A 12207-nucleotide genomic window follows, 5' to 3' on the forward strand; every position below is an offset into this window, starting at 1 on the left:
TATGTGTCATTAACGTGTTGTTACATTTGACTATTATATATACACTATTACATATGATTACGGTTGCAAGTATAACACTTTATGGAATTGACTTATTTTCTTTTTCAAATACCAATGCACACTGAAGTATTAATGTAATTAAGTTTAATTTATGCAGCAACACGCCACCTGACGCACGATTAACAAACGTCGAACATGTCGAATCACAATCTATTACTTATAAATTGATGTTTAACAACCCTTGGCCGCGAGCTCTTAATGAAAGTACACAAAAAGAGTAATCGAGTGCAAATAAGAGAGTACAGTATGAAAGGAGCGTGTTGCTCGTCACCCGTTGTGTGTTTAAGTTAGCCGCCGCGGCCCTACAAAGGCCGCTGTAGCCGCTGTTAATTTCACGCCGCCTCGAATTAACATTTCTTTACGCCACAGAATAATGACGAATTAAAAAAACTCCTCGCCTCTACATGCAGCCGTATAATGACGGCGAGTCGGGAGCGGGTAGCAAACTCATCAGCGCAGCTTAATTAATGCCAGATCTGTCTTTATATTAAAATCGATGGCTAAAAAAAAGTAGTAAGAACGAAAGCGTGAAGAACACATATAGCGTGGGTTCCATAGTTGATGGTGCATGTTCCTTACAATGAGCTAGCAAGTAGTGGTTAATCAAGGCTTTTGTTTGATTTTTATCATGTTATATTTAATCATTTAAACGATATCATGTGAGAATAATTAACATTTTTCTTCTTCATATTTAATAATTAATACAAAAGGTCATTAATGAATATCGAGTATATGCTGGTATACGTTACTAGCATATACTCGATATTTATTAATGACCGTAAGTCTTTCATTCAATTGCGACATCGACAGGCACGTCACTAAACTCAAGAGAATTTTGATTACATTTTAGATCAAGCTGAACTTAACTGAGCTAAACTGAACTGAATTTTAACTGATTGTGAGAAACAACAGTCAGCTTCCGTTCAGCTTGGTCTAAATTGTAATCAAAATTCCCTTGAGTTTAGTTTATTTCTCGTATCTCGTCGTTTACGATATGCACAAACAGTCATAGGTCAGTTCTAAAAGTAGCTGATTTGGATTCCACCTGTTATTTCTTATAAATACAAATTTTTTTTTGCAAATGGCCCCTCAAGCCGTTCGTTTACAAAAAAGTTTTTTTTTTCCTACATACCAAGCATTGTTATTTTAATGTACCTACCTAATGCTTACAATAAATTATATTTATAGATTGTACCTATAATTACGAGTCATGCTAAACTTAATAACTATACATAGCATACGCAACTACTTAGGAATACGATAATATTATAAAGATTAACTTTTAATGACATTACAAATTAATTATTATATAACAATAGAAGTTTTTCATAGTTTAATTTTAAAGTTCATCATTATTAAATCAATTACATTAATAATATACTAGCTGTGCCCGCGACTTCGTCCGCGTGGTATAGTGGCCTTTGATGACAATTTTAATTATTTAGGCTAATTATAAAAAGTCAAATAAAAAAGTTGAATGTCATATATATATTTATATTTAATCAACAACCTTAAAAGTACATAAGTTTTTAGTTTCTAGATTTCAAAATCACGATACTTCCATACAAACGTCTATGTCTCCTTTTAACGCCTTAAAACCCTTTTTTGCATTAAAAAGTAGTCTACGTCCAGGATTTAGACTATTCGTGCACAAAATTTCAATTAAATCGGTTCAGTGTGTGAATTGAATCCTAAGATTATTATTATTATATTTAAAAAATACCAGATAAAACAAAACTTATTAATTTTTAGTCAGGGCTTATACGTCAGGGTTCGTCTATGAATATAATAGAACCCAAATAATTATCTAAAACCGGTAGTTGAAACAATCGTCACGGCCAATCGAACCGTCAGGTCGGGATCGTGTATTCAATTATTAGGGTTCCGTTAGTAATCACTGGTGTCGTGGGAATGAAATGAATGTATTTGTATATTGATGGTTCCTTTCCAATATATCATCATCATCATTGCCTTGCCTTTATCCCATTATTTGGGGTCGGCGCAGTATGTCATTCTCTTCCACTGATCTCTACCAATATATATTCAAGTAAAATATGTAGAAATGCCAGACTATGACTAGTCTAATACTTGGAAGTGTTTTGGTGAGCAGATAATATAGTTTTTTACAGCCTCGGTGGTTTAGCACCCTGCCTGATGGTCTTGGGTTTGATTCCTCACACGATACAAACGTTTGTATTCATGTAGGTATTCCTATAATATGTATGAATAACAAAAAAAAGTTTAATAATCTATATCAGTTGAATAATTGAAATAAGTGAATTAAATAAAATCAAAATCTAATCACTTCCAAGATATAATATTTTTATAGATAGATATACTATTTTGGAAGTGATTTTAGGAAAGAGACAGACAGGCAATAAAAATTTGCATGGTAAAAGAGAGTATCATTTTGTATGAGACAGATTTGTGTGCAAAATCCACTTTACTCATAATTCTTGGTACGACAAGAAGCATTTTTGGTTAATTTCATCTAGTCTGTGAGGGATTTGGCTTGAAGATAGTGATAACGTTTTTATATATATATATAAAGTAATACCATAACATAATACAGAGAAAATTCTGGATGAAATCTGACATTTATATGGCACTTGTCGGCACTTCAGGGAACAGCGGGCATATTCAGATAATATATTGTCTATATCTGGAATAAATATAGAATTCCAAATTTGAACTCATAGAATAGCGGTTTCTTGAAGTAATTAAAGATTTTCTTTTATATTAGTTTAAACAATAATAATAAATATTTAATCAATGGTCAATTTAATCAGTCTATGATAAAAATAATAAAAAAATACATGTATTGGGATGGAGCTGGCTTCTGTCATACAACTGATGCTAGTTCTGAAGCCAAAATTACACAAACATTGTATAAAAGATTGTAATCGTATTAAAAATATTGTTTTTAAAGTAAAATTAAAAATATAGACAACAAAAAATTAAGAGCAGAAGTGAATAAATAGCATAATAGAATGAATGAAAGTCATAAATGTGTTTAGAATATTACTAATTATACGACAATATATAGACAGAGGTCGTTAGCACCTATGAAAGTATTAACTTATATTAACCCACGGTTCAGACTCAAACGTACATGTTTTTTTAATGAACAATAATGGAATAGTGCACCCGCTGGAGCTAACGGTATACGTTGGCTAGGTATTAGTGGAGATATAGACAATAGAACGAGCATGAAGTCTAGCCACATAACTCATTGTGGCTAATCCACCAAAAATGAATTATGTTGGTTTCATTGTTTCCCATTACTAACGATCCCTTCCCTTTCGAACCTACGTTACAACATGATCCACGGATCATGTTGTAACGTAGACATAACATTACAGTAGTGTCACGACACTACTGTAATGTCTTCCCTACCTATCGCGTAATAGGATTTTTAAATATGTTTATGGTGAATTAAATAGAGGTTATTGCAAAAACTGAGGCAATAAATATTTAGAGGCGATGTCGAATAATGATATCACGTTAGAGATTATGCGAGATTTTTACATTTAAAATAGTCTGCATCTAGCTTCTGTGCGAGAGGGAAAATTCTGTAAGGTAAATATTAATTCAAAAGTATTTTAAAAGTAATTCTCAGTCATAATTGTAATTACTTCAGTATGTTTTTTTATATAACTGAGTTGATCGCTTACCTGATGATAAGTGAGACCCGTTTCACAACAAACATTTCAGCTTCCAAGCAACTTACCAACCGAGCTGCTTAGTGGCTGAAAATGGTATGACAGAAGCATTCACACAGTCGACTTTGTAGAGTCTACTGCGGTACCTTGATTAAACAATTTTTCGTGGTATCATTTTCTTGTGAGGGTTACATGTAATTAGGTATCGATTGGTAGTAATTGAAAGAAAGATTGATTGAAAACGCGCATTGTTCAGCAGGTGCGCTAGACGTTTTTTATAATTAATATAGATTCTATTGATATAAAATTCAAACGATGTGTATATAAGTTGGTAAGTAGTTAATACAAAATGATATAACTAGGAGACTAAGGACATGTTCTAGTATAATTTCCATTCCGACTATCTGAATAAACGACGTTTCTAAAGCACGCATTTTTTCATAAACTACATAACTAGGTACGACCCCGCAGTGGACCCAAATATCAGTTTTAAACGTATAACTGAAACCTACATGTACAGTATATATTTTTCTGAAATTTGCAGGTGCTTGTAGATAGTAGTAATTGCTTATATATTAGGTTAGCAGCATATTAGTTTGACATCTATGCTATAAAAAATAAACCAAATCTAAAGTTTACAAGAAATCAACGAGAAAAAAAGATTAACTTAGTCTCCTTGTTGTTTTGAACGATTTGTATAGAAGCACCGAATTGGTTTATTTATGAGGATCATGTTTAGAATTCATTTTCTGCTCGTGTAAACTTAAATTTGCATGTATAAAAATTTCCTCATTTTAAAAATGTACCTGTTAAGGAAGACAAATACGGTATGATTTATTCAATAGTGATCGAGGCCGAGCCTTCTTTTATTATTTCAGAATCTATGTGGGTTACCGTTTTTCGCACAATAGTCAAGGGGTCAGATGTTAATAAATGGTTTATTCAACCGGGTCTCTCACTGTGCTTGAACAGTGTCGGCATCAACCAGTCATAGAGTCTTCAATACGTTCATTATCATTCGTTCACTCGTTAACGCGCAGGTCAGTAGAGGTGCATCCTTGGAACGAATGGAGGGATGCAGGCCCTTTATACGGCGGTCGTTTCCCTCGAGCTAATGAATCAAAGCTCTTAGCGCGAGAACATTGTCAATAAGAAGCGAAATATGAACGTCGAACGCGGTTTGCGCGCACAATGCCAGATTAATTCCCATATAAATGTGCGAAATAAATGGTGGACAGCGGACATTCAAATACAGGTTCTTGGGACGTTTTGTATTTTAACTGTTTTGCAAAAGTGACTCTGAATAGTAGTAGCGATTGGAGATTGTTTTATAATGAGTACAGATATATGATATACTAATTCTAGAGCATTGCAAATTATATATTTCATAAAATATACTTGGAACTGCTAAGTATATGGTGCAAAGGTAGGTACGCTAATTTGGGCGATGGTATACATCATTTTACGAGTTTTCCCTGAAGTAGGTAATGCATGAAGTGCTAGAGATGGTAGTATAGGAGAGCGCTATGCAGAAACCGGTAACTGTAATACATTGTATGTTGAACTAAGTGGCGCATGGGATCCCAGTGGATTTACCAGTAAGCGGCTCCGAGCTTGTTTGCCGGGCGCTCCATTAAAATGGGATCAGTCGGGATGCAGATTGCCTGGACGTTCTGCAGCGGTACGAGACGTACGAGATATATTTGTTAAAATGAATAAGTGTACAGGGATATAAAATTTTGCTTAACTATTATATACAACGAATGATATATGTATATTGTAAACTCTTTTGAATATAATGTATTACATTTACTTATAATTAAGATTCAGGTTTAATCTTTTGGTTTCCGCAGTGTAACAGTACGTTAATAAATTTAATATATAATTAATTAATAGACTACAGACTCGTCAAACAAGACAATATTCCAACGTTCAATGTAGATCTATTGTTGTATGAGTAATATGTATGCTAGTTCTATACGACCTACCAATTTCCTTCTATTTTCTATGTGTGTAAGCCGTATTAACAGCCTAAGGCAAGGATACGATAGCGGCAGTCTCAATTAAAAGGAAGCATAAGTTATTGCCATAAAACAATTGACTCGATTAACACTCGACAAAGCTACCAAACAATAAAGCATTATGTTATTCTAAGGCTTAGTACACCAGTACAGACAGATAGAACAAGTATGTACATTTTACTTCTAATATAAAACTACCATTTATAGTTAGGGTCTGTAGAACTAATAAGGGATTGAACTCTATGCAAGTCTGTTTTGATTTATCACAGCTGTTGGCTACTCCTTTTAATTTTTACAATAAAATACTTCTCTACATATGTATGTATGTAGACCAACAGATATATCTATAGTTAACCATTGATAGCACTATTATAATAAGAGTAGTAAACTCAATCACGATCAAGTTGTTTTATGGTATTACGGTATGTAGTATGGTAGGACGGTTTTTAATTTAATACCCTAAAAATAATAGTCTGCGGGGTTGTTTAATTGATTGTAGGTATATAATATTTTTATTAGTGACATATACCTATATCACCAAGTATGAATGTACTGATTGATTGAATATAATATATTAAAGATGAGTCTAACGCATCCTGCGTCGAACTAAATAATAAATAAAAATATTATTACCGACAATCAGAAATTGATGTATATAAATTTTGGTGACGTGGATCGAATTCACGACCTCAATCTCGTATCGGAGTAGTGAACTACTATATTCGGATGTTCTAGGGCAGTTTATATAACAGTATAACAATAAATAAGTAGATTTAAATATATGTAAAGGGAACGGACTCAGTATAAAAGATGTTTGGTTTGTGCCAACAACACTGTCTGCTGTAACAAAGGCATTTTATAAAGTGGTCATTACACTCTGGATAGGTAATTTTATTGTATGGGACAGTATGGATAACAAAATATGAAAAAGAACTATTACTTTATTTTTTTATTTAATTAAAAACAGCAAGTTATTTTGTATATATAATATGCAATTAAATGAATGATCAACGCACAGTCGTATAAAACTAGTGTTTGGTTTAGGGAATACTGCAAATACTTACAAGTTTTATACTATGTACATACAATTGCTCTCAACAATAATATTTTAATAGCTAAAATGTGTTTAATAGACATATGAGCTTTCTATAAATAACTTCTTTATTTAAATACAGTATATAATTTCTTTTGAATAGACTACAATCACGTGCGGAACAACAAGATTAAATATAGAAAGATATATAAAAAAAATATTGTATATGATAGTATGATATCCAAGTTTTAGTTCTGTGTACAAATATGTACAGAATATTATTTAAGTAATTAAAGAAACTAATATAAATTATAAATACTCACGATAGATAGATTTGGAGAAGTGGGGGGCCTAGCTGTGGAACGCATATTAGGCTATAAAAAATAGAATTTTAGCACGATGTCGGATCTGATGTGCATAATCATTGCTCTATGGTATCACGATCACGAGCCGCCGGAGGGCCACCGTTGCGTAATTGTTTTAAACTCGTCTTTTAATTGTTCTATCGGGGGTTGGGATTTATGGGCCGACGTGCTCTCCAGCCATAATGCCATTCAGATTCATTTGCACTATTATTTCCGCGTCGCCGCACCATGAGAATGCACCGTCTACGATTTTAATCAAAGATCATTTTCATTCCAACAGTTTGTTGGGCAATAAAATTAACATTTACCGATATTGGATCTATTGTTTTATGTAGATATGCACCCATTTATATTTAACTTTACAACGTTGTTAGGTCTTCGTACACCAAAGTATTTTTATTGGGTGTATTATATCTGTCTAACAGACATGTTGTATGTAGGACACTATTACTGTTAGAATAGTTATGTCAAATGCAAAAGACCTTTGAAATTTGAATACTCTAAGACTACTTACAATAATCCAGGTTATATATAGTATTATTATTATTCTTGCGAATGTAGTGCGTGTCGTGTTGTCATCGTATCGTATTACTGAAAAGTGTTCTATATAACACTTTTCAGTGTTTAAGCAATTTATATTTAGGTAGGTACTTCTAAATATACTGGACTAGGAGATATTAGTATAGAGATTAGCGATTCCTTTGTATATTTTTGTTCTATTTTTATTATAGTTTGAAGATTTAAGTATATATGAAAAAATATATTGATTGATATGAAATACGACTCTTGAAATAAAAAAAATTACAATATTCCATATTATTAAAAAAATATTACCTTAAGATGATTATAAAACAACCTCCTTATAATTGCAAAGATAAGGGCTTTCTGCTTAAGGTTAATAGGGCATCGCACTATAGTTGTCAAAATCATTATTGTTTATGTTGACCACGGTTAGCATTTTTATGAAGGTAATTGGAATGGTCGAAGGTACGACACGTGCTATAGTACCTAGTAATTTTAATTCAGTGCTGAGCAGTAAAAAATATATATTTAATACCAAGCACGAGCGACGGCTTGTGGTATATGAGACAAAATGTCATATGAAGCGTGGGCCCGTTACAAAGATTTACGAGTGTATTTAAACTGGTTTTAGATTAAGCATCAACTGGGCCGATTTCATCGTAAAAGCAGCTCTCTTGTAAGCAGCACCTCACAAGAGAGTATTGTTACTGGTTACCCCCCCAGGATTGCTAAATTAAATTCAGATTAACTATGGGTCACTTGTATTCATTTGTTGAAATGTGAATTGATAACAATTTGATGGGTTTCCATAAGCTCGAATCATATATGACACAGACAGTGTCATGTATGATTCGAGCAGATGTAGATTCGACTATTATGTAGTACAACAACACTCCACAATAGGTTATTTCAAATTTATACTAAATTGTGTATTAAGACATTGAGAAACTTTCTTGTAGTAAGTACAAGAAAGTTTCTCGATATCTGTAGTACTACTATTATATAGACCACAAATGCTTGATTAAGTTTGTAGTTTGTCTTTCTATTTGCTGATCGCCAAGGAGAAGGTTCTGAAATTCTGTAGGTACTCATGTTTCAGAGATATATAACAATTGAGAATACATAGTTAAGATAAATTTTCGAGAATAATTTACAGAATTTTCTTTAATAATTTGGAATAAATCATCAATCACATTTATTTAGTAAAAGTGGTCAATTTTATTAATGAGACTTTCGAAGAAATTAAGTAACTGTTTTTAATAATAGATACTAAATTGAAACAGAGGAAATGGTTGCTATTTGATTAAAAAATTCTCACGTTTCAATCGACGAATTATTTGAGTAAAAATAAAATATGAATAAATATTTGCGAAACAATATAACGGACATCGCTACCTTTCGTTCCGTGAAAGCTGAGTTCCAGCAGGTTAGTGGTTTAAAATTCCACGGGGTCGATAACGAGTAAAAAATACAGGAATACTCCACAAACAAACACCTCAATCGAAATGATCGTTGATTTCTATTGAGGCGTGGACGCGTGGCTTCACATTGTCGCTGTAATCGAAATTATTCTTTGGTAAAAGAGCAATTAAGCTCGATCACGCCATCGCACTGCGATTGTTTGGACGTGTCCGTCGCTCCATTGTCCAATGTAATAACAGTAGAAGCAAAAACCGCCTGTAGGCTCCAGCCTCCGGTTACCATTTCAGATGAGCACTGGGCGGAGATTTCTTTCGTTGTATCTTTGTGTAGTGCCTACGTTTAGTATGTACATGTGTATTGAATAGGATAGAAATAGAATAGAAAATAATTTATTAAAGTAAATAGTCATAACATTTTTTTTTAATCTACCGCTCATTCGGAATGCTGTCTCATCACAAGAAGAACAAGCAAGAAACTTGTGTGTTGCTCTTTTAATTGAATCTATGCTATATGACGCATAGCACAGCAGTCTGTAGTATACGATGTCCTACAATATACAGTCACTAAAATTCATTTACAATGACCTGTAATGACTGTACTGCAAGTCGAAACTGAAAGTATAGATATAAGATATATAATATATAAGTATAAGATTGAAGCGTAATAAGTTGCAAAAGCTGCATTATTTATTTATTACTGATTATTAATATATTCAGTTATTGTAAAATCTATCCTTATATATCCCTAGCGAAAAAGGTTTCTTTAATAACAAGTTATTTTCCGTGTATAATCTTTGGATTTGTTTTGATCGGCCCTCGTTATAATATTAGTGAAGGTACACACTAGAAATCAAAGGTTAGGAGATTCGTTGTGATTTCTGATTTAAGGGTTAAGATTATTTACTAATATGGTTCTTCGTTGGTCAAAATTGAATGAGATATAGGTACTCTGTGTTGTAACAGGTGGTTCACAAACGGGCCAATTACGTAGGTACCTCTGTTTGAAGCGGTTCAAAGGTACCTTTCTGGCAGTCGAAAACAACGGGTTATATATAAAGGAATGCTTTGGCGGCCTATAGCTAGTATAGAGTATTATTACACCTGTGCTATTGAATAAATACTATAGGACATGAGAATGAAGTGATATATCAAACAATACATAAGTATAGTTTTTCGTCACGTCACGTTATATGGAATGTTTCAAAATGCGCTTGTCAAAGGCCAATCGAATGTCGGCCGACTGAATTGATTGAAAAAGAAATGGAGAGGGGTCCTCGAAGCCGGGGCCTCTCTTGGAGAGCCCGAGCGACCTTTTTATAGCCTGTACACGTCGGAGAACGCGCGGGCGACACATTCCCGACGCGGTTGCGTTTTTGCTGCGCCAACTTTCATTAGACCCCGCGCGCCTTGCGGACCAGGGCGTTTCCTTTTAATAAATGAGTTATGCGTTTATATCCAAGATGGCCGCTAGCTTTATCCTGCGAGTGTCAAGAATTTATAACAAAAATAGCCTTTTTTTAATTTGATATCCACTCACTTGGATAGTGATTAGTACTTTATGCCAGTTTAAGCATTTTTTCTTCTATACTACTTCCTCTAATCTATATTGATATTCATTAAACTATTGAGTTAATTTAAAATAAAACATACAATAATAAAGCCATGTAATCGATCGTTTTTGTTAGGTACTGTAATTCTTGTAATATAAGACAATAAACTATCTAAAAATAGAATTAGTTGAAGCAAAGATGCGAATTAAATACAAAATATGTACGTCTTGAGGGAGTCAAAGTGACATGAAGCTGTCAGAATGGAAGTCATCAAAAATAGCAGGTATTTTATTCCCACATTCGGCAAACACGTACTACCTTTTTGTCGAGTGTAAACGTCCACTAACCGCGCAGTTGTCAACTTCTCTTGTATTTATTTACTCATTCATACATTTCTTGTAAGTCTGACGGTCCTCTTAACTTTATAACTTTCCACCGCGTCTCCACTTGGATATTGTCGTAAAATGACTTTATTATAAACATGGATACCAGGTTTTCTTCATTCATTTCATGCAGTCTAAGCCAATGTCTTTCCCAGCTGGTGGAATAGATTTTAGTGGGAAAGTTAAGCAAGAATATAAAATTTACGAAGTTTAAGCGCTACACTAAAAGTGCATCACTGTATGTGAATTAAAATGTTTTAGTATTTACAATTGTTACTTATTAAATGATTGTAAATATATTATAGAGTAAAATAATAATAGTAAAAAGACTCAATAAGTGAAAGTAAATAATATATAGAGCTCGTAGAGTAATTATTTACATACTTCTCAACAACTCTGTACACTGGTATTCAATATTCACAATTGTTAATATGTGTCAATTAAAATAGATAAGTTTTTTTTTAATACAAGTTAACAAAAACACGCAATTACTATAGTATTGTCAGTAATATATAAATAGCTTAACGTAGAGCAAACATTTAAACACCTATCAACTAAGAGAAGCTCTGCAGACTGGTTTATTTTTTAATCGAGATTTATATTCTTCGTCTCTTAGGAAATAAAATAATCATGGCGGCGTCGATTTGCATACAATGGTAAAATAATTTTACGCGCGTTTCGCCGCGCTTAATTTTACTTTTTATTCGGCCTTCCGCGCCCTATCTACGAATCAAACGGACTGCTCGCCGCGCGGCTATTTAAGTGTTAACATTTTTTTCTACTTTGTCGAATTTTTGTATAAATAAATTGTTTTTTAGAGATTAAGATGTGCAGATTGATAGGCCCCTAACGTCTTCTTTTTTCGTTTGTTTCGTTTAAGTCACAATATGCAAATGCAAATCCTATCTCTATTAAATTGGAATAATAATATATAAATAAACATTCGACAAGGTATGTAATGGAGTTTTAGGATCATAAGATAGTAGATATGGATCATAAAAGCAACGGGCAAAAGTTTTGTTCAGGGCAGACTGCGTGGCGAGTGGCGGGAACTCGCGTCCGCGATCAACAGTCACAGCGGCGCCGCCTACACACTTCTCCCTGCACCGAACAATCAGCGCTACACTAGCAAACACTGTCCTAGCGCTGCCCAAAAAAATACGACGAAAAGTGATTTTCTTACACTAACT

At 33.4% G+C, this 12207-nt stretch overlaps 1 protein-coding gene across 2 annotated transcripts in view; it reads right to left on the reverse strand.

Annotated features, from left to right (window-relative positions):
• The window catches only part of LOC131848045 (protein-L-histidine N-pros-methyltransferase), a 63391-nt gene that overhangs the window by 38033 nt on the left and 13151 nt on the right, over window positions 1-12207 (reverse strand). The window lies entirely within an intron of this gene.

Source organism: Achroia grisella, unplaced genomic scaffold (assembly GCF_030625045.1).
Source record: "Achroia grisella isolate CSIRO2021 unplaced genomic scaffold, CSIRO_AGI_Agris_v1 utg546, whole genome shotgun sequence".
Taxonomy (NCBI): domain Eukaryota; kingdom Metazoa; phylum Arthropoda; class Insecta; order Lepidoptera; family Pyralidae; genus Achroia; species Achroia grisella.